The sequence below is a fragment of the Zalophus californianus genome, chromosome 3 (genome assembly GCF_009762305.2).
Source record: "Zalophus californianus isolate mZalCal1 chromosome 3, mZalCal1.pri.v2, whole genome shotgun sequence".
Lineage (NCBI taxonomy): Eukaryota > Metazoa > Chordata > Mammalia > Carnivora > Otariidae > Zalophus > Zalophus californianus.
In genome coordinates, this window is record NC_045597.1 from 193,788,674 (window position 1) to 193,810,746 (window position 22,073).

The following is a 22,073-nucleotide window of genomic DNA, read 5'->3' on the forward strand; positions in this document are numbered from 1 at the left end:
AAACCAATATAAAAATCTGGCCCAGAAAGACTAGAACAGAAATATGCAATTTTCTTGATTTAAGATGGTCAAGTGTGTGTTTAAAAAAAAAAAAAGCTCTACACACTGTTTAAGACAAGTATGTATAAGAAGCTTTTTTTGTGTGTGCTGACTTTATCATGACAACCCTAGCTGATTCTTTATGAAGGATTAGGGATACACATCTTCAGCAGTGCACAAGAGAATAAACTCTGAAAAAGGCAATTTCTTGGGTTGAGGAAGGACCGTATTCTGGGAAGTACTTCAGAGGAACGGACAATAATTCTAGGATTACAGCCAGGAAGGACTGGAAGACTTCAGGAGATGCTTCAGCTTCTTCTAGATTTTGAATGTTGAATAAGCCACTGGAGTGTGATATATCTATATTATCCTTTTCTTTGCAAGAAATTGAATAGCAGCAAATTTCTCTATCCTGAATAGCAGACAGGTTCATTTTTTCAATTAGCTGTTTCTCATCCAAGGCATTAGGAAGATCTCTCTTGTTTCCAAGTACGAGCACTGGAATTCCTTGTAACTGTGGTTTATCTAGAAGACTATGTAGTTCATTTCGAGAGGCTTCTATCTTTTCACGATGGGCAGCATCTATCATGTAAACAATGGCATTGACTCCTCTGCAGTACCGCTCCCACATGCTCCGGAACCGGGGTTGTCCTCCTATGTCCCAAATCTTTCTTGTGACGTTACCTTTAGTTACTTTCCTCATGTTGAAGCCCACCGTGGGTACCACATCTTCACTGAATTGACCTGACGCGATGACATTGACGAAGGTGGTCTTGCCCGAGTACTGCAGCCCCACCAGCGTCAGCTCCATCTCCTCCTTCCAGAAGAGCGAGCGAAACCAGTCCAGCAGGCGGGAGATGAGCGCCAGCACGATGGCAGCCTGGCGGGAGAAGGGACTAGCGGGCGGGAGGACAGCAGCAGCGACGGCTCCCACACGAGCGGGCCTCAGCCCGGACCCCTCAACGGCTCCTCGGGGCCGCGGCGCACCACTGGCCTTGTAATTATTTTCTAGTTTCTTTTTTTATTATGTTCATTTAACCACTGTATAGTACATCATTAGTTTTTGCTGTAATGTTCAATGATTCATTAGTTACTTATAACACCCAGTGCTCAAATTTTATTCATTTATTTGAGAGAGAGAGAGAGAGAGAGAGCATGAGCAGGGGAGAGGCAGAGGGAGAAACAGGCTCCCCGCTGAGCAGGGAGCCCAACATGGGACTCGATCCCAGGACCCTGAGATCATGACCTGAGCTGAAGGCAGATGCTTAACTGACTGAGCCACCAAGGCGCCCATATTTTCTAGTTTCAAACCACTATAGTCAGAATAGATGCTTGTCATGATGTCAATCTTCTTAAGTTTATTAAGGTGTCTTTTATGTCCTAACATGTGATCTGTCCTGGAGAATGTTCCATGTTCACTTGAAAAGAATTTATTCTGCTGCTGTTGGATAGAATGTTCTATGAATGTCTAAGTCTGTCAGGCCTGACATGTAGTTTAAGTCCAGTGTTTCCTTGTTGGCTTTCCATCTGGATGATCTGTTGGAAGCAAGCCCCCCCACCACTATTAATCGTATTGCTGGCTATTTCTCCTTCAGATCTGTTAATATTTGCTTTATGTATTTAGGTGCTCCTATGTTGTATGCATAAATATTTTGAAATACTATATACCCTTATTGGATTGATCTTTTTATTATTACATAATGACCTTCTTTCTCTTATTATAGTCTGCGGCTTAAGGTCTATTTGGTTGGAAATAAGTAAAACTACAACTGTTTTCTTTCAGTTTCCATTCATATGGACTAATTTTTCCATCTCTTCACTCTCAGTCAGTGTGTGTCCTTAAAGCTGAAGTGAGTCTTTTGAGGGCAGCATATAGTTATGTTGTATATTTTTTTATCCATTCACCCACTCTGTCTTTTGATTTGAGAATTTAGTAAATTTACATTTAAAGTAATTATTTATAGGTATAGACTTACTATTGTGATTTTCTTATTTTCTGGCTGCTTTGTAATTCCTTTGTTCCTTTCCTCATCTCTTCCTTTGTGATGTGATATTTTTCTGTTGTGGTATAGTTAGATTCCTTTCCCTTTATCTTCTGTGTAGCTGCTATAGGTTTTTGCTTTGTGTTACAATGAGGCTTACATTAAACATCTTATATTTATAACATTGTATTTTAAGCTGATAATAAAGTTAACTTTGTATGCATGCTCAAGCTTTTCATTTTTACTTTCCTCCACCTACCGTTTATGTTTTTTATGCATAATTTGCATTTTTACCTTGTGTATCTATTAAGAAATTATTGTAGTTATAGTTATTTTAAATAAGTTTGTCTTTTAACCTTCAAACTAAATTTATAGTTGATTTACCTATTACTATTACACCATCAGAGTATTCTGAAATTAACTAATGTATTTACATTACCAGTAAGATTTATACTTTCATATGTTTTCCTGTTACTAATTAGCATCCTTTCATTTTAGCTTGAAGAAGTCCCTTCAACATCTCTTGTAAGGCCTGTGTAGGGATGTAGACTTCCAGCCATCCCTTATGTTGAATTCTTAAAAGTTGGAGTGCTAGATGTTGAGTACAAACACTTTGCTTCTCAGGGAGAATCAGAATTGTGAGCTCCTTGGCAAATCTATGTTGTTTTTGCAGGGGTGGGACTTATGGTGAGAGTGTATCTCAGTCTTTCCTGCCCATTTCACTGTGTGTATTTTCTCATTCATCTGATATGTAGAAGTCATTCAGCTAGTTTCTGGATTTATTTCGAAGAGATTTGTTCCATGTATAGCTATAGATTCAATGCATCCATGGAAGGAGGTGAGTTCTGGAGCCTCCTATAATACCATGTTGGACCAGAACTCCTCTCTAGACCAAGCTGTCAGACTTACCAAGAAAAAAAAATAATTCTTTTTAGTGAATTCTACCAAAAATTTAAAGAAGAATTAATACCTACCCTTCTCAAATTGTTCCAAAAGTAGAAAAGGGAACACTTCCAAAATCATTTTACAAGCTCAGCATTACCTTGATACCAAAACCAGACAAGAACACCACATGAAAATAAAATTATAGGCCATTATTCCTGATGAACATAGATGCAAAAATCCTCAAGAAAATATTAGCAAACGAAATTCAAAAATACATTCAAAGGATCATGCTCCATAGTCAAGTAGGATTTATTCCAGGGATGCAAGGATGGTTTAACATCTGCAAATCAATCAATGTGATACATAATATTAACAAAACAAAGGGTAAAAATTATATGACCATAGATGCAGAAATAGTATTCGACAAAGTTCAACATCGATTCATAATAAAAACTCTCAATACACTGGGTTATAGGGGTAATGCACCCCAACATATAAAGGCCATATATGACAAACCCACAGCTAACTTCATACTCAATGGTGAAAAGCTGAAAGCAAAATTTTCCCTTAAGATCAGGAATAAGACAAGGATGTCCACTTTTACCACTCTTATTCAACACAGTATTGGATATCCTAGCCAGAGCAATTAGACAAGCAAAATAAATAAAAGGCATCCAAATTGGGAAAAAAAAGAAGTAAAACTGTCACTATTTGCAGATGACATGATTTTGTACATTGAAAACCTAAATCCTCCACCAAAAACTGTTAAAACTAACGAATAAATTAGTAAAGTTGCAGGACACAAAATCAATAAACAAAAATCAGTTGTGTTTGTATACACTAATAAGAGATTATCAGAAGAGAAATTAAGAAAACAACCCCATTTACAACTGCATCAAAAGAATAAAATACCCAGGAATAAATTTAGGCAAGGAGGTAAAAGTTTTGTATTATAGTTTTCATACATTGAAAACTATAATACATTGATAATAAAAATTGAAGAAGACAAATAAATGGAAAAAATAGTCTGTTTATGGATTGGAAGAATTAATATTGTTTAAGTGTCCATACTACCCAAAGCCATCTATAGATTCAATGCAATCCCTAATAAAATTCCAGTGGCATTTTTCACAGAAACAGAAAAATAATTCTTCAATATGTATGGAGCCAACAAAAGACTGAATAGCCATAGCAATTCTGAGAAAGAAGAACAAGCCTGGAGGCATTACATTTCTCGATTTTAAACTATCTTACAACATGTTAGCAATTGAAACAATATGATATTGGCCTAAAAACAGACACATAGATCAATGGAACAGAATAGAGAGCCCGGAAATAAATCCACACAAAATTAATTTATTACTAAGGAACTAAGATATAAATGTAATTAAATAGATGTTAATAAAAAATAAAACTGAAAAAAATCTTAAATATCTGGAAATTTAAGACACATCCTTGTAACTCACAGGTCAAAGAATAAATAATACTGAAAACCTAAGCAGGTAAAACTAAATGATACTGAAAACTCTGAATACCAAAACTTAGATGACACAGTTAAACCAATGTTTATATGAACCTTTCTAGCAAACTTCTCACTTGGTCAAATACATCTACTCACATCCTATAGGGAAAAAATTAATAGTGAGATATTAACATGTTTTTTACTAAAGATTTAATACTGTTAAAATGTCCACACTACCTAAAGCAATCTACAGATTCAATGCAATACCTATCAAAAGCTCAGTGGCAAGATCTCATTCTTTTTTAAGGCTGAGTAATAGTCCATTGTATACCTATACCACATCTTCTTTATCCATTCATCTATGGATAGACACTTGGGTTGTTTCCAGATCTTATCTATTGTAAATAATGCTGCAATAAATATAGGGGTGCATATATCTTTTCAAATTAGTGTTTTCATTTTGGAGGGTAGATAGTAGTGGAATTACTGGATCATATAGTAGTTCTATATTTAACTTTTTGAGAAACCTCCATACTGTTTTACACAAACTATTTTTACACAAACACAGACTATTTTTACACAAACTGCACCAATTTGCATTCCCAACAGTGCATGAGAGTTCCTTGTGCTCCACATCCTCACCAACACTTGCTGTTTCTTGTGCTGTTGATTTTAGCCATTCTGACAGGTGTGAGGTGATATCTCATTGTAGTTTTAATTTTTATTTCTCTGATGATGATTGATGTTGAACATCTTTCCATGTGTCTGTTGGCCATCTGTATTTCTTCATTGGAGAAATGTTTGTTCATGTCCTCTACCCATTTTTAAATTGGATTTTCTTTCTTTCTTTCTTTTTTTCTTTCTTTCTTTCTTTCTTTTTTGGTGTTGAGTTGTGTAAGTTCTTTATATATTTTGGTTATTAACCTCTTATTGGATACATCATTTGCAAATATCTCCTCCCATTCAGTGGTTTATCTTTTTGCTTTGTTGATGGTTTCCTTTGCTGTGCAAAAGCTTTTTTGTAGTCCCAATAGTTTAATTTTGCTTTTATTTCCCTTGTCAAAGGAGACATATCTAGATGAAAAAAGATGGATTGGGAGAACCAATATTGTTAAAATGTCCATACTACCCAAAGCAATCTACAGATTTAATGCAATCCCTATCAAAATACCAATAGCATTTTTAGCAGAACTAAAACAAATAATCCTAATATTTGTGTGGAACCACAAAAGGCCTCAAATAGGCAAAGCAAACTTGATAAAGAAGAACAAAAATGAAGGTATCACGACCTCAGATTTCAAAATATATTACAAAGCTGTTCATTTGTTTGGGTTCTTAAATTCCACACATACGTGAATCATATGGTATCTGTCTTTCTCTGTCTGACTTATTTCACTTAGCATTATACTTCGTAGGTCCATCCATGGTTGTTGCATTGGTGCAGCCACTGTGGAAAACAAAATGGAGGTTCCTCCAAAAATTAAAAATAGAATTGCCAAATGATCCACTAATTCCACTACTGGGTATTTATCCCCCAAATGAAAATACAAATTCAAAAAGATATATGAAACCCTATGTTTATTGCAGCATTATTTACAATAGTGAAGATATGGAAGCAGCCCAAGTGTCCATCCATAGTTGAGTGGATAAAGATGTGGTACAGATATATATGGCTGAATACTGCTCACTCATAAAAAAGATTGAAATCTTGACATTTGTAACAATACTGATCTAGAGGGTATAACATCAAATGAAATAAGTCAGTCAGAGAAAGGCAAATACTATATGATTTCACTCATATGTGGAATTTAAGAAACAAAACAAACAAAGAAAAAATAGAAAAAGAAAAAAACAGACTCTTAACTATAGAGAACAAACTGATGGTTACAGAGGGGAGGAAGTTGGGGTGATGGCTGAAATAGGTGATGGGGATTAGGAGTACACTTATTGTGATGAATACTGAGTAATGTACACAATTGTTGAATCATTATGTCATACACCTTAAAATAACAGAACAGTGTATGTTCATTATACCTCAAAAAGAACCTCAATGGTATTTTTTACAAAAATAGAAAAAACAATTTTAAAATTCATATGGAACTACAAAGGACCATGAATAGCCAAATCAGTCTTAAAAGAAAAGAAAAACGAGGAAAGAGGGGGGGCGGAGCAAGATGGCGGAGGAGTAGGAGACCTGGATTTCGTCTGGTCTCAGGAATTCAGCTGAATAGGGATCAAACCATTCTGAACACCTACGAACTCAACAGGAGACCGAAGAAGAGAGTACCAACAACTCTCTGAACAGAGAAGCAACCACTTACTGGAAGGTAGGACGTGCGGAGAAGTGAATCCGAGGCGATATTCGGGAGGATAGACGGTGGGGGAGGGGGCCTCCATCGGCCGCTTCTGGCAAGTGCTAGAGCCGCGGAGCACAACACCGGAACTTTTAGAAGTTGGCTACACTGAGGGACATCGCTGCAGTGGCTAAGCGGAAGGTGGAATCCTCCCAGGACAGTGTGGGCTCAGGACCCTCGGGGTCAAGAAAGACCGGGGGTGCCTGAGTGCGGCAGAGCTCCCAGGTATCAGAGCGGAGAAGCCGGCTGCAGAGACGGAGCCAAGGCGCGGGCTCTCAGCTCGGGGTTGCCATAAACTGTGATCCGCGGCCCAGTCGGGCCACTGCTCCTCCAGCGGGGACCGAACAAGCAGCAGATCTGGGGAGACTCCCCTTCCTCCCCCGGGAGGAGCGGCACAGGAGCGCACCGCAGGGATCTGCTGGGTTTGGAGACTCCACACGGGGTCGGGTGCCAGAGATAGAAACACTTGGTCACAGGCCGGGTGAGCACGGAGTGCGGCCAGAGACCGGGGAGACGGGAGTGACTGCTTTTCTCTGGGGGCGCACTGAGGAGCGGGGCTCCGAGTTCTCAGCTCCTCCGGACGGAGATTGGAAGGCCACCATTTTCACTTTGGTCCTCCAAAGCTGTACCGAGAGCTTTGCAGGGAACAAAAGCTCCTGAGAGCAAACCAGAGCAGCTTGCTTGGCCCGGACCAACAAGGGCGGGGCAATTCCGCCTCCGGCAAAGACATTTGGGAACCACAGCAACAGGCCCCTCCCCCAGAAGATCAGCACGAACAGGCAGCAAGCCAAGACCAAGTTTACCGATCAAGGAGAACAGGAGAACTCCAGCGCTAGGGGAATACTGAACATAGAATTCATGGCTTTTTTTTACCATAATTCATTAGTTTTTCAAAGCTAATTTTTTAACTGTTTTTTTTTTAATTTTTCTTTTTTCCTTTTTCAAACATCTTATCAATCCCTTTTTTAGAAAAAACATTTTTTATTTTTCATTTTTAGAGTCATATTTTTATCCCTTCATAGTAGTTACCCTTATTTTGGCATATATATATATAAGTTGTTCTCTCTTTAAAATTTTGAGATACAATTTCTTCTAACAGATCAAAATATACCCTAAATCACTAGTGTATGGCTCTGTTCTAGTCTCCTGACTGATCACATTCTCTACCTTTTTTTTCCTTTTTTTCATTTTTCTTTTTCTTTTTAAATCTTCTTCTTTCTTTTTAAAAACAACTTCTTATCTTATCAATTGTTTTATAAAATCTTTTATAATTTTCATCTTTACACTCATCTGCCATCCCTTCATTGTATCAACCCTTATTTTGTACCTATATAAGTCTTTCTTCCTTTAAAATCATAGCAGGCACTTTCTTCTAACAGACCAAAATATGCCCAAAAGCTAGTGTGTGGCACTGATCTATGCACTAGCCTGATCATATTTGATCATATTCTGTTTTTTTTTGTTTTGTTCTGTTTTTGTTTGTTTTTATTTTTTCTTTTTCCTTTTTTTTTTTTTTTTCTCTTCTTTCTTTCCCTTTCTTGTCCCCTGGTTTCAGGACTTTTCTGATTTGTATAGAGTATATTTGCTGGAGACGTTGTTAACCTGTTAGCATTCTGTTCTCTCATTCATCTGTTCTCCTCTGGACAAAATGACAAGACGAAAAAAATAACCTCAGCAAAAAGAACAAGAGGTAGTACCGTCTGCCAGGGACCTACTCAATACGGACATTAGTACGATGTCGGACCTAGAGTTCAGAACCATGACTTTAAAGATACTAGCTGGGCTTGAAAAAAAGCCTGGAAGTTATTAGAGAAACCCTTTCTGGAGAAATAAAAGAACTAAAATCTAACCAAGTCGAAATCAAAAAGGCTATTAATGAGGTGCAATAAAAAATGGGGGCACTAACTGCTAGGATAAATGAGGCAGAAGAAAGAATCAGCAATATAGAAGACCAAATGATGGAAAATAAAGAGGCTGAGAAAAAAGGAGAGAAACAACTACAGGATCACGAGGGCAGAATTCGAGAGATAATCAATACGATTAGATGAAACAACATTAGAATAATTGGGATCCCAGAAGAAGAAGAAAGAGAGAGAGGGGCAAAAGGTATATTGGAGCAAATAATAGCAGAGAACGTCCCTAAAGTGGGGAAAGAAACAGGCATCAAAATCCAGGAGGCACAGAGAACCCCTCTCAAAATCAATAAAAATAGGTCAACACCCCAACATCTAATAGTAAAACTTACGAGTCTCAGAGACAAAGAGAAAATCCTGAAAGCAGCTTGGGAGAAGAGATCTGTACCCTACAATGGTAGAAACATTAGATTGGCAACAGACCGATCCACAGAGACCTGGCAGGCCAGAAAGGACTGGCATGATATCTTCAGAGCAATAATGAGAAAAATATGCAGTTAAGAATGCTATATCCAGCTAGGCTGTCATTGAAAACAGAAGGAGAGATAAAAAGCTTCCAGGACAAACAAAAACTAAAGGAATTTGCAAACACAAAACCAGCCCTACAAGAAATATTGAAAGGGGTCCTCTAAGCAAAAAGAGAGCCTAAAAGCAGCATAGATCAGAAAGGAACACAGACAATATACAGTCACAGTCATCTTACAGGCAATACAATGGCACTAAATTCATACCTTTCAATAGTTACCCTGAATGTCAATGGGCTCAATGCCCCAATCAAATGACACAAGCTATCAGATTGGATTAAAAAACAAGACCCATCCATATGCTGTCTGCAAGAGACTCATTTTAGACCCAAAGACACCCCCAGATTGAAAGTGAGGGGGTGGAAAACCATTTACCATGCTAATGGACACCAAAAGGAAGCTGGGGTGGCAATCCTTATATCAGGCAAATTAGATTTTAAAACAAAGATGGTAATAAGAGATGAAGAAGGACACTATATCCTACTTAAAGGATCTATCCAACAGGAAGATCTAACATTTGTAAATATCTATGCCCCTAACGTGGGAGCAGCCAATTATATAAGGCAATTAATAACAAAAGCGAAGAAACACATTGACAACAATACAATAATAGTGGGGGACTTTAACACCCCCCTAACTGAAATGGACAGATCATCTAAGCAAAAGATCAACAAGGAAATAAAGATTTTAAATGACACACTGGACCAGATGGACTTTACAGACATATTCAGAACATTCCATCCCAAAGCAACAGAATACACATTCTTCCCTAGTGCCCATGGGACATTCTCCAGAATAGATCACATCCTAGGTCACAAATCAGGTCTCAACCAGTACCAAAAGATTGGGATTATTCCCTGCATATTTTCAGACCACAATGCTTTGAAACTAGAACTCAATCACAAGAGGAAAGTCGGAAAGAACTCAAATACATGGAGGCTAAAGAGCATCCTACTAAAGAAGGAATGGGTCAACCAGGAAATTAAAGAATTAAAACAATTCATGGAAACCAATGAAAATGAAAACACAACTGTTCAAAATCTTTGGGATACAGCAAAGGCACTCCTGAGAGGAAAGTATATAGCAATACAAGCCTTTCTCAAGAAACAAGAAAGGTCTCAAATACACAACCTAACCGTACACATAAAGAAGCTGGAGAAAGAACAGCAAATAAAGCCTAAACCTGGCAGGAGAAGAGAAATAATAAAGATCAGAGCAGAAATCAATGAAATAGAAACCAAAAGAACAGTAGAACACATCAACGAAACTAGGAGCTGGTTCTTTGAAAGAATTAACAAGATTGATAAACCCCTCGCCAGACTTATCAAAAAGAAAAGAGAAATGACCCAAATCAACAAAATCATGAATGAAAGAGGAGAGATCACAACCAACACCAAAGACATACAAACAATTATAAGAACATATTATGAGCAACTCTATGCCAGCAAATTAGATAACCTGGAAGAAATGGGTGCATTCCTACAGATGTATCAACTACCAAAATTGAACCAGGAAGAAATAGAAAACCTGAATAGACCTATAACCACTAAGGAAATTGAAGCAGTCATCAAAAATCTCCCAACAAACAAAAGCCCAGGCCAGATGGCTTCCCAGGGGAATTCTATCAGACATTTCAAGAACAATTAATACCTATTCTCCTGAAACTGTTCCAAAAAATAGAAATGGAAGGAAAACTTCCAAACTCATTTTATGAGGCCAGCATTACCTTGATCTCAAAACCAGACAAAGACCCCATCAAAAAGGAGAATTACAGACCAATATCCTTGATGAACATGGATGCAAAAATTCTCACCAAAATACTAGCCAATAGGATCCAACAGTACATTAAAAGGATTATTCACCATGACCAAGTGGGATTTATCCCTGGGCTGCAAGGCTGGTTCAACATCCGCAAATCAATCAACGTGATACAATACATTAACAAAAGAAAGAACAAGAATCATATGATCCTCTCAATAGATGCAGAAAAAGCATTGGACAAATTACAGCTTCCTCTCTTGATCAAAACTCTTCAGAGTATAGGGATAGAGAGTACATACCTCAATATGATAAAAGCCATCTATGGAAAACCTACAGCGAATATCATTCTCAATGGGGAAAAGCTGAGATCTTTTCCCCTAAGGTCAGGAACGCGGCAGGGATGTCCACTCACACCACTGCTATTCAACATAGTATTAGAAGTCCTAGCCACAGCAATCAGACAACAAAAAGAAATCAAAGGCATCCACATCAGCAAAGAGGAATTCAAACTCTCACTCTTTGCAGATGATATGATACTGTATGTGGAAAACCCAAAAGACTCCACCCCAAAACTGCTAGAACTCATACAGGAATTCAGTCACGTGGCAGGATATAAAATCAATGCACAGAAATCAATGGCATTCCTATACACCAACGACAAGACAGAAGAGAGACAAATCAAGGAGTCGATCCCATTTACAATTGCACCCAAAACCATAAGATACCTAGGAATAAATTTAACCAAAGAGGCAAAGGATCTGTACTCAGAAAACTAAAAATACTCATGAAAGAAATTGAAGAAGACACAAAGAAATGGAAAAATATTCCATGCTCATGGATTGGGAGAACAAACATTGTGAAGGTGTCAGTGCTACCAAGAGCAATCTACACATTCAATGCAATCCCCATCAAAATACCATCCACCTTTTTCAAAGAAATGGAACAAATAATCCTAAAATTTGTATGGAACCAGAAGAGACCCCGAAGAGCCAGAGGAATCTTGAAAAAGAAAAGCAAAGCTGGCGGCATCACAATTCCAGACTTCCAGCTCTATTACAAAGCTGTCATCATCAAGACAGTATGGTACTGGCACAAAAACAGACACATAGATCAATGTAACAGAATCAAGAGCCCAGAAATGGACCCTCAACTCTATGGTCAACTCATCTTCGACAAAGCAGGAAAGAATGTCCAATGGCAAAAAGACAGTCTCTTCAACAAATGGTGTTGGGAAAATTGGACAGCCCCATGCAGAAGAATGAAACTGGACCATTTCCTTACACCACACACAAAAATAGACTCCAAATGGTTGGAAGACCTAAACGTGAGACAGGTGTCCATCAAAATCCTAAAGGAGAACACAGGCAGCAACCTCTTCCACCTCAGCCTTAGCAACTTCTTCCTAGAAACATTGCCAAAGGCAAGGGAAGCCAGGGCAAAAATGAACTATCGGGATTTCATCAAGATAAAAAGCTTTTGCACAGCAAAAGAAACAGTCCACAAAACCAAAAGATAACTGACAGAATGGGAGAAAATATTTGCAAATGACATATCCGATAAAAGGCTAGTATCCAAAATCTATAAAGAACTAATCAAACTCAACACCCAAAGAACAAATAATCCAATCAACAAATGGGCAGAAGACATGAACAGACATTTTTCCAAAGAAGACATCCAAATGGCCAACAGACACATGAAAAGTGCTCGACATCGCTCGGCATCAGGGAAATCCAAATCAAAACCTCAATGAGATACCACCTCACACCCGTCAGAATGGCTAAAATTAACAAGTCAGGAAACGACAGATGTTGGCGGGGATGTGGAGAAAGGGGAACCCTCCTACACTGTTGGTGGGAATGCAAGCTGGTGCAACCTCTCTGGAAAACAGTATGGAGGTTCCTCAAACAGTTGAAAATAGAGCTACCACACGATCCAGCAATTGCACTACTGGGTGTTTACCGCAAAGATAGAAATGTAGGGATCCGAAGGGGTACGTGCACCCCGGTGTTTATAGCAGCAATGTCCACAATAGCCGAACTGTGGAAAGAGCCAAGATGTCCATCGACAGATGAATGGATAAAGAAGAGGTGGTATATATACACAATGGAATAGTATGGAGCCATCAAAAGGAATGAGATCTTGCCATTTGCGACGACGTGGATGGAACTGGAGGGTGTTATGCTGAGTGAAATAAGTCAATCAGAGAAAGACATGTATCATAGGACCTCACTGATATGAGGAATTCTTAATCTCAGGAAACAAACTGAAGGTTACTGGAGTGGTGGGGGTGGGAGGATGGGGTGGCTGGGTGATAGACATTGGGGAGGGTATGTGCTATGTTGAGCACTGTGAATTGTACAAGACTGATGAATCACGGACCTGTACTTCTGAAACAAATAATGCAATATATGTTAAGAAAAAAAAAAAGAAGATAGCAGGAGGGGAAGAATGAAGGGGAGTAAGTTGGAGGGGGAGACGAACCATGAGAGATGATGGACTCTGAAAAACAAACTGAGGGTTCTAGAGGGGAGGGGGGTGGGGGCATGGGTTAGCATGGTGATGGGTATTAAAGAGGGCACATTCTGCATGGAGCACTGGGTGTTATGCACAAACAATGAACCATGGAACACTACATGAAAAGCTAATGATGTAATGTATGGTGATTAACATAACAATAAAAAAATTTTAAAAAAAGAAATACAACAAAAGAAAAAAAGAAAAATGAAGAAAGAAAAACAAAGCTGGAAGTATCACACTTTCTTGTTTCAAAATGTATCATAATCAAATGATCAAAACAGTGTGATACCAGCATACAGACAGATACATAGATCAATGAACAGAATAGATAGCCAGATAGCCAGGATATAAATCCATTTATGTATGTTTAATTGATCTTTGACATTTTGTACAAGAATACAAAATAAGGAAAGAACAGTCTCCAACAAATGATGCTGGGAAAATTAAATATTCCAATGCAAAAAAATGAAATTAGGCCCTTATTTTATACTATACACAAAAATAAACTCAAAATGGATTAAAGTCTTAAACATAGGACCCAGTCTGTAAAGTTCCTAAAAGAAAACACAAGGAGAAGCTTCATGGCATTTGTCTTGGCACATGCAGCAGAACAGAAAACAAACAAGTGGAACTCTATCAAACTAAAAGGCTTCTGTCCAGCAAAGGTAACATTCAATAACATGAAAAAGCAACCTACGGAATAGGAGAAAATATTTGCAAACCATATATCTGTTAAGGGATTAATCTCCACATGTAAGCAATTCCTACAACTCAAAATTTAAAGAAAAAAACCTAATGACCCAATTAAAAATGGGTTAAGGACTTGAATAGACATTTCTCCAAAGAAGATATACAAATGGCCAACAGGCATATAACAAAAATGCTCAGTGTCACTCAGCATCAGGGAAATGTGAATCAAAACCACAATGAGGTACCACTTCAGGATGGCTGGCTATAAAAAACAACAACAACAGGGGCAACTGGGTGGCTCAGTCGGTTACATGTCTGACTTCAGCTCAGGTCACGATCTCAGCGTCCTGGGACCAAGCCCCTCGTCAGGCTTCCCATTCAGTAGGGAGTCTGCTTGTCCTTCTCCCTCTGCTTGTTCCTCCCCCTGCTTGTGCTCTCTCTCTCTTTCTCTTTCTCTGACAAATAAATAAATAAAATCTTTAAAAAAAGAAAACACACACAGGCAAGGATGTGGGGAAATTGGAACACATGCACAGTTGGTGGGAATGCAAAATAGTTCAGCTGCTGTAGAAAAAGTACAGAAGTCTCTCAACAAATCAAAAATGGAACTACAGTAGGAACCAGGAATCACATTTCTGGGTATGTATGGAAAGAACTGAAATCAGAATCTGGAAGAGGTGTGTGCTCTCCCAGGCTCAGTGCAGCCAAGATGTGGAAGCGACACAATTGGCCATGGACACATGAAGGGATAAAGACACTGTGGTTTATACATATAGTGGAATACTTACTATTCAGTCTTTAAGAATAAGGAAGTTTTGCTACACGTGAAAACATGGATGGACCTTGAGGACATTATGCTGAGTGAAATAAGCCAATCACAGAAAGACAAAAATTGTACGATTCCATGTGGATGAGTTATCTGAAATAGTCAAATCCATAAAATCAAACAGTGGAATGGCAGTTGTGAGGGTGGGATGGTGGAATTATTATTTAATAGGCATAAATCTCAAACAAGAGGAATAAGCCTTAAAGATGTGCTGTATGCTGTACATACAAACAACAATAATATACTGTGCCCTTAAAAATTTGTTAAGCAGAAGATCTTATGTTAAGTGCTCTTTTCAGAATAAAATTTTTAAAAATGTACAATCCTAAATAGCCATTCACATAGTTAAATGAGTAAGTCCTGGTCCCCCATACAATGGAACACTGGAGATACTGAAAGAAAATGTCACTGGCTTAGAAAGGTGATGATTACACAGTATTTGGTAAAAAGATAAAAAATGCAGACATGTTGTAGGGTATGATCATATTTTTGTAAAAGAAAAAATCATGCTGGGGCATTGGTCTGTTCTTGACCTTGGGAGGGGTCCTCTCTGCCTCTAGGACAATTGCTTGTTTCATTCCCCAGATTAGGGAAGTTCTCAGCTACGATTTGCTCAAATATATCTTCTAGTCCTCTCTCTTCCTCTACCCCCTCAGGGATCCCAATAATTCTGACATTGGAAAGTTTCATGGTGTCATGTATTTCTCTAATTCTGTTTTCATGGATTTTAAGCTGTTTGTTCCAGGCCTCCTCCTGTTCCTTTTTTTCTATCAGTCTGTCTTCTAGATCACTAATTCGTTCTTCTGCCTCATTTACCCTAGCTGTTAGAGTATCTAGACTAAATTGGATCTCACTGATAGCATTTTTAAGTTCTGCCAGATCAGCTCTCATTTCTGCCCTTAGAGACTCCATGTTGCCATTAATCATTTTCTCCATTCTAGCTATTGTCTTCCTAACTGTTAAAGCTTCTGCACAGCAAAGGAAACAGTCAAAAAGCCAAGAGGCAACTCACAGGATGGGAGAAGATATTTGCAAATGACACTACAGATAAAGCGCTGGTTTCCAAGATCTATAAAGAACTTCTCAAACTCAACACCCAAAAAACAAATAATCAAGTCAAAAAATGGGCAGAAGACATGAAAAGACACTTCTCAAAAGAAGACATATAAATGGCTAACAGACACATGAAAAAATGTTCATCATCATTAGCCATCAGGGAAATTCAAATCAAAACCACATTGAGACACCACCTTACACCAGTTAGAACGACAAAAATTGACAAGGCAAGAAACAACAAATGTTGCAGAGGTTGTGGAGAAAGGGGAACTCTCCTACACTGTTGGTGGGAATGCAATTGGTACAGCCACTTTGGAAAACAGTGTGGAGGTGCCTCAAAAAATTAAAAATAGAGCTACCCTATGACCCAACAATTGCACTCCCGAGTATTTACCCCAAAGACACAGATGTAGTGAAAAGAAGGGCCATATGCACCCCAATGTTCATAGCGGCAATGTCTGCAATAGCCAAACTGTGGAAAGAGCTGAGATGCCCTTCAACAGATGAATGGATAAAGAAGATGTGGTCCATAGATACAATGGAATATGACTCAGCCATCAGAGGGGACAAATACCCAACTTTTACATCAACTTGGATGGGACTGGAGGAGATGATGCTAAGTGAAATAAGTCAAGCAGAGAAAGTCAATTATCATATGGTTTCACTTATTTGTGGAACATAAAGAATAGCATGGAGGACATTAGGAGAAGGAAGGGAAAAATGAAGGGGAGGAAATCAGAGGGAGAGATGAACCATGAGAGACTATGGACGCTGAGAAACAAATGAGGGTTTTAGAGGCGTGGGTGGTGGGGAGACGGGTTAGCCTGGTGATGGGTATTAAGGAGGGTATGTATTGCATGGAGCATTGGGTGTTATTCAAAAACAATGAATCATGGAACACTACATCAAAAACTAATGATGTACTGTATGGAGACAAACATAACATAATAAAAATAAAAGAAAAAGAAAAAAAAATTAAGTAAAATACACAAGCGTCCCCAAGGCTCCTCCCCCGACAGGTGTGGAAGAGAAAACACCAGACCTCCAACAGAGTTGGGACAGTGACTGGGGTAAACAGAGGGGCATCCTCACTGTGGGCCAAACACTTTATAATTGCTTGAATTTTTCAAACACATTTTGGTTTCATAATTTTGAAAAGCAACCTCCACCTAATCCTCCTCCAGGAACAGAAATGTATTCAGGGTGGTTTTCTCCCACTCATGGGTCAGGCTGTGCTCCAGGGAGGACCAACAGCAAGCAGAGAGGGACCCAGAGAGGATTGTTTTTCCTGATAGATCATTTCAACTCACAGAAGAATGGCACAGCTAAGGTGGTGGTGGGAAGGGGCTGATGGAACAGCTCTGGGCCCAGGAGCTCACACCTGCCATCCCTGGGAGGACAGTTCACAGAGGGCCACAGGGTCTGCTCTTAGAGTCTATGCTCCTCTTCTGCTCACCCCTCTGGGGCCCCAAGGGGACTTTTGGGTTTTGGTTCCTGGCCCTGTAGGTGAGGAGAGGATCAGACAAAGGTTGCTGACAGGGGACCCAGGAGAACTGAGAGTCCCAGTGCACGGCAGAGGCCAGAAAACAAACAAGCTCACCTAATTGGCCATTCAAGTCTCCAAGTCCCAGCCGTGCAGGTGGAGAGATCTTCCCAAGCAGAGTGACCCCAAGGTGCAGGTGCCTCTCTGCTGCCTAGCTGATGCAACAAGACATGGAAGATGAGGTGAGCTGAGACCATTCCATCCCCTGCTTCCACCAAGACCCAGGAGCCTCCTGTAGCCCAAACATGGGGCACCCAACCAGACTCTCCCTCCCCTGCCCCCTCTCCAGTCTCTCTTCATTGCATGGGAAGCCAGAGTAGAATGAGGAGGGGTGAGAGTCCTTGGTGCCCACCTCATTATGATCAGCACAGATGTGGGTCAGGAGCTTGGGAGACCCTGGGAGAGCAGGTGCTGGCTGTGTGATCTTGAACAAGTCATGGCCCTCACCTGAAAGAGGTGAGGTCAAGAGAGCCACCCCTCTGGGCTTCCAGGGGTTGAAGGACACCATGTGTGTAAGGGAGGCATCAGGGCTACAGTATACAGTACACACTCAGGGCTTGCCTCAGCAGCTGAAGTGGTGACCACGCTCCTGCCCTGGCCAGCCCTGTCTTGGGCTTCAGGGTCATTTCAACTAAAGGGACAGGTTTTCATTAGAATCAGAGGATCACAGCACAGGCTTCTTCATGGCCTTAAATGAATTTCTCAGGCTCATATCAGTACCACCAGACTACTGAGCACATGCTTCCAAGGGACATGCCCACTGTGCGGGGGATGCAGAAATAGAGTAGACCAAGTGCAGCGCTGGGGATCTCATGGCTCTGCAGGAATGCAGACATGAAAACAAACACCTGCAATTTAATGGGAAGCAGGCAGTGAGAGGGGACATGACCAGGCTGCTGATGGCACAAAGCAGGAAACAGCCACATCAGAGAGGTGATGGAGAGCCCATGGGGAGAGGAGAGAGCTGGTCACACCCACACGGTGGATGGGGGTACACAGGCATTCTGGGCAGAATGAGAGAATTGGAGGATCGTGGAGCATGATGCCCCAAGCTGGAGCCGAGGTCGCCTGGCAGGCCTGGAACAAGACCCTTCTGGGGCTCCTCTCCAGGCTCCCTCAGCTGATGGGGAAGCTATCACTCATTTGCAGTAGGGAGCAATATGACCTGAAGGGAGGGTTTGATGTCTCCACACAGGGGACTCTGTGTGGGAAACAAAGTAGGGAATGGACAGGCTGGAGCTCATTATCAAACCATGGCGGCCGTTCAGATGAGAGCTGAGAAGGGCCCGGAATTGACAGGAGGGGCAGAGGCAGGGACGGTGAATGGAGATGGGCAGGACAGTCCAGGATGGGCAGGGGAGGGGATGGGCGGGGTCTGGGGTAGCTGGTGGTGGCGACATTCTCCACCTGGACGTGAGCAAGCAGTTTTGAACAGGATGACTTGGGTTCTGATGGGACCACCAACTGCTGTTTGGAAACCCGTGCTCTGAGAGTGAGAGACGTGAGCCGGTGATGGAATTAGCAGCTGTTCTCAAAGTGTGGTCCACGGACCAGCATCATCATGCTCAGTGTCGCTCCATGAACTGGCGGTCTGTTCCTATTTACCATTGTCTAGTACTCCACCAGCAGATACACCACAATCCACTTGTGTGGTTTCACCTTTGCAGCTATGGTGATTAACACTGCAGAGAACAGTCTCATACTGGTCTCCTTTTGCACATGTGTGCACTTCTGTTGGGTGAATACCGTCCAGAGGGAAAGTGAAATCACGGGTAAGGCCAGGTGTCTTCAACATCAGTAAAAAATGCCAAACTTCTTGTCCTAATTTACACTCTTTTCGAGTTGCTCCTGTCCTCAACACCACTGGTTACTGCTGGTCTGCTTAATTGTAGACATTTCAGTGGGTGTGCACCAGTACTTCACTAACGTGTGAACTTGTTTTCTCCTGACGAGCAGGGTTGTGCACATTTGGCTCCTCTCCCCTATGTGTCACTTCTACCAGTCTCTCGCCTGTATTTCTACTGAGTTCTTTTTTTGTTTGTTTGTCTAAGGATTATTTATATAGTGTGCAGACAAGTCATTTTCCCCTTCATATATTGCAAGTATGTCTTCCCAAGCTGTGGTTTGCCTTTACACACTCTGAAGACTGTCTCAATTTTCATGTAGTTCCATCCACAAGGTACTTCCTTTATGCTTAGTACTTTTTGCTCCCTGCTTAGGCAATTTGGGAGGTGCTTTCCTGCACTGGGGCCATGAGGGTCTTCTGTATTATCTTCATTATTTTGCTTTCAAAATGATTTTTTTATTTAAATTCAATTAGCCAACATATAGTACATCATTAGTTTCAGATGTAGGTTCAATAATTAATCAGTTGTGTATAACACCCAGTGTTCATCACGTCATATGCCCTCCTTAATGTCCATCACCCTTTCTGCATTCAGCCTGTGATTGTTTTTTGTGTATAGTATGAGGTAAGAGCCAAATCTCACTATTTACCATATGACTATCAACTGTCCCAGATTTTCCAACTTTTTCATAGCGCTACCCACCTGTTTGGTAAATTGGGTGTCAGGATAAGCACAGGGTAGATTTCCAGGCTCTCTGTTCTGTTCCATCAGCAGATGGTCTATCCTCTGCTGCCAACATTGTTTCAATACTGCTACTTATGAGTCGCTATCTGGTAGCGCAAATCCCCCCACACCATTTCTCGTCTCAAGAATGTCTTGGACACACTTGGTTTTGCACATTTCAAAACACATTTTAGGATCAGCTTTTTAGATTTCACAAATAAAAATCACTCGGGTTGCACTGAGTCAGTTCAATGTGGGGAGAATTGACATTTATGCAACATTGAGTATGCCAGTTTGGGAACCTGGCACATCCTGCCATGTTACTTAAATCTACTTTGGTTTCTCTCATCAGTTTTATGTAAAAAGATTTTACATATATCGCAGGTTACTGAAATGATATCACTTTTGAATTGTCATTTTCTAGCTGTTTTCTATTGGTCCATGGAAATATTTTTATTTTTTTTGTTTTTTATTGTTATGTTAATCACCATACATTACATCGTTTTTAATGTAGTGTTCCATGATTCATTGTTTGTGGGAAATATTAATTTTATATATGATGCTGTACTTAGTAAGTCTTCTAAATTCATATATTGATGTTCATAATTTATCTGTAGCTTAACGTAGATCTTCTATGTACACAATAATACCATCTGTTATCAATGATAGTTTTTTATTCTTTCTCTGTGAGCCTTATGATTACTATTCTCTGTCTCACCTTTCTGTGCTGACTGGCATGCCCAGAACAATGTTGAATGGAAATGCCAGAGCAGCAACCTTGTTTTGCTCCTGTATCAATGGAAAGCTCTCAATATTTCACTGTGAAAGATGTGTGCTATTAGCCTTTCATAGCTACTCTTTATCAGGGCCTCTTTTAATCAGATATTTTTTTCAAGTGCTTTTTCTGCATCTATTGAGATTATATGATTTTCCTCTTTATTCTGTTACAGTGGTGAAGTGCATTGATTTCTGAATATTAATCTTGCATCCCTTGAATACAGACAACTTGGCTGTGGACATACTACAGTTTTTATATATTACTTAATTAGATTTTGTTTGGTAAATTTGCTATATACTTATGACTGAGAATAGCATACTTTTAAAAAAATTTTTTTAATTTTATTATGTTATGTTAGTCACCATACATCATTATTTTGTGTGTGTGATTTCTTTTTATTATGTTATGTTAATCACTATACATTACATCATTAGTTTTTGATGTGGAGTTCCATGATCCATTGTTTTCATATAACACCCAGTGCTCCATGCAGTACATGCCCTCCTTAATACCCATCACCGGGCTAACCAATCCCCCCTCCCTCCTCCCCTCTAAAACCCTCATTTGTTTCTCAGAGTCCATAGTCTCTCATGGTTCATCTCTCCCTCTGATTTCCTCCCCTTCATTTTTCCCTTCCTTCTCCTAATGTCCTCCATGCTATTCTTTATGTTCCACAAATAAGTGAAACCATATGATAATTGACTTTCTCTGCTTGACTTATTTCACTTAGCATCATCTCCTCCAGTTCCATCCAAGTTGATGTAAAAGTTGGGTATTCATCCTTTCTGATGGCTGAGTCATATTCCATTGTATATATGGACCACATTTTCCTTACCCATTCATCTGTTGAAGGGCATCTCAGCTCTTTCCACAGTTTGGCTATTGCAGACATTGCTGCTATGAACATTGGGGTGCATATGGCCCTTCTTTTCACTACATCTGTGTCTTTGGGGTAAATACCCGGGAGTGCAATTGCTGGGTCACAGGGTAGCTGTATATTTAAATTTTTGAGGCACCTCCACACTGTTTTCCAAAGTGGCTGGACCAACTTGCATTCCCACCAACGGTGTAAGAGGGTTCCCCTTTCTCCACAACCTCTGCAACATTTGTTGTTTCTTTCCCTGTCCATTTTTGCCATTCTAACTGGTGTAAGGCGGTATCTCAATGTGGTTT

At 40.0% G+C, this 22,073-nt stretch overlaps 1 pseudogene; it reads right to left on the minus strand.

Moving 5' to 3' along the window:
- Positions 1-255: 255 nt before the first annotated feature.
- On the minus strand, positions 256-20,860 carry LOC113919611 (annotated as a pseudogene).
- Between the last annotated feature and the right edge of the window lie 1,213 nt (positions 20,861-22,073).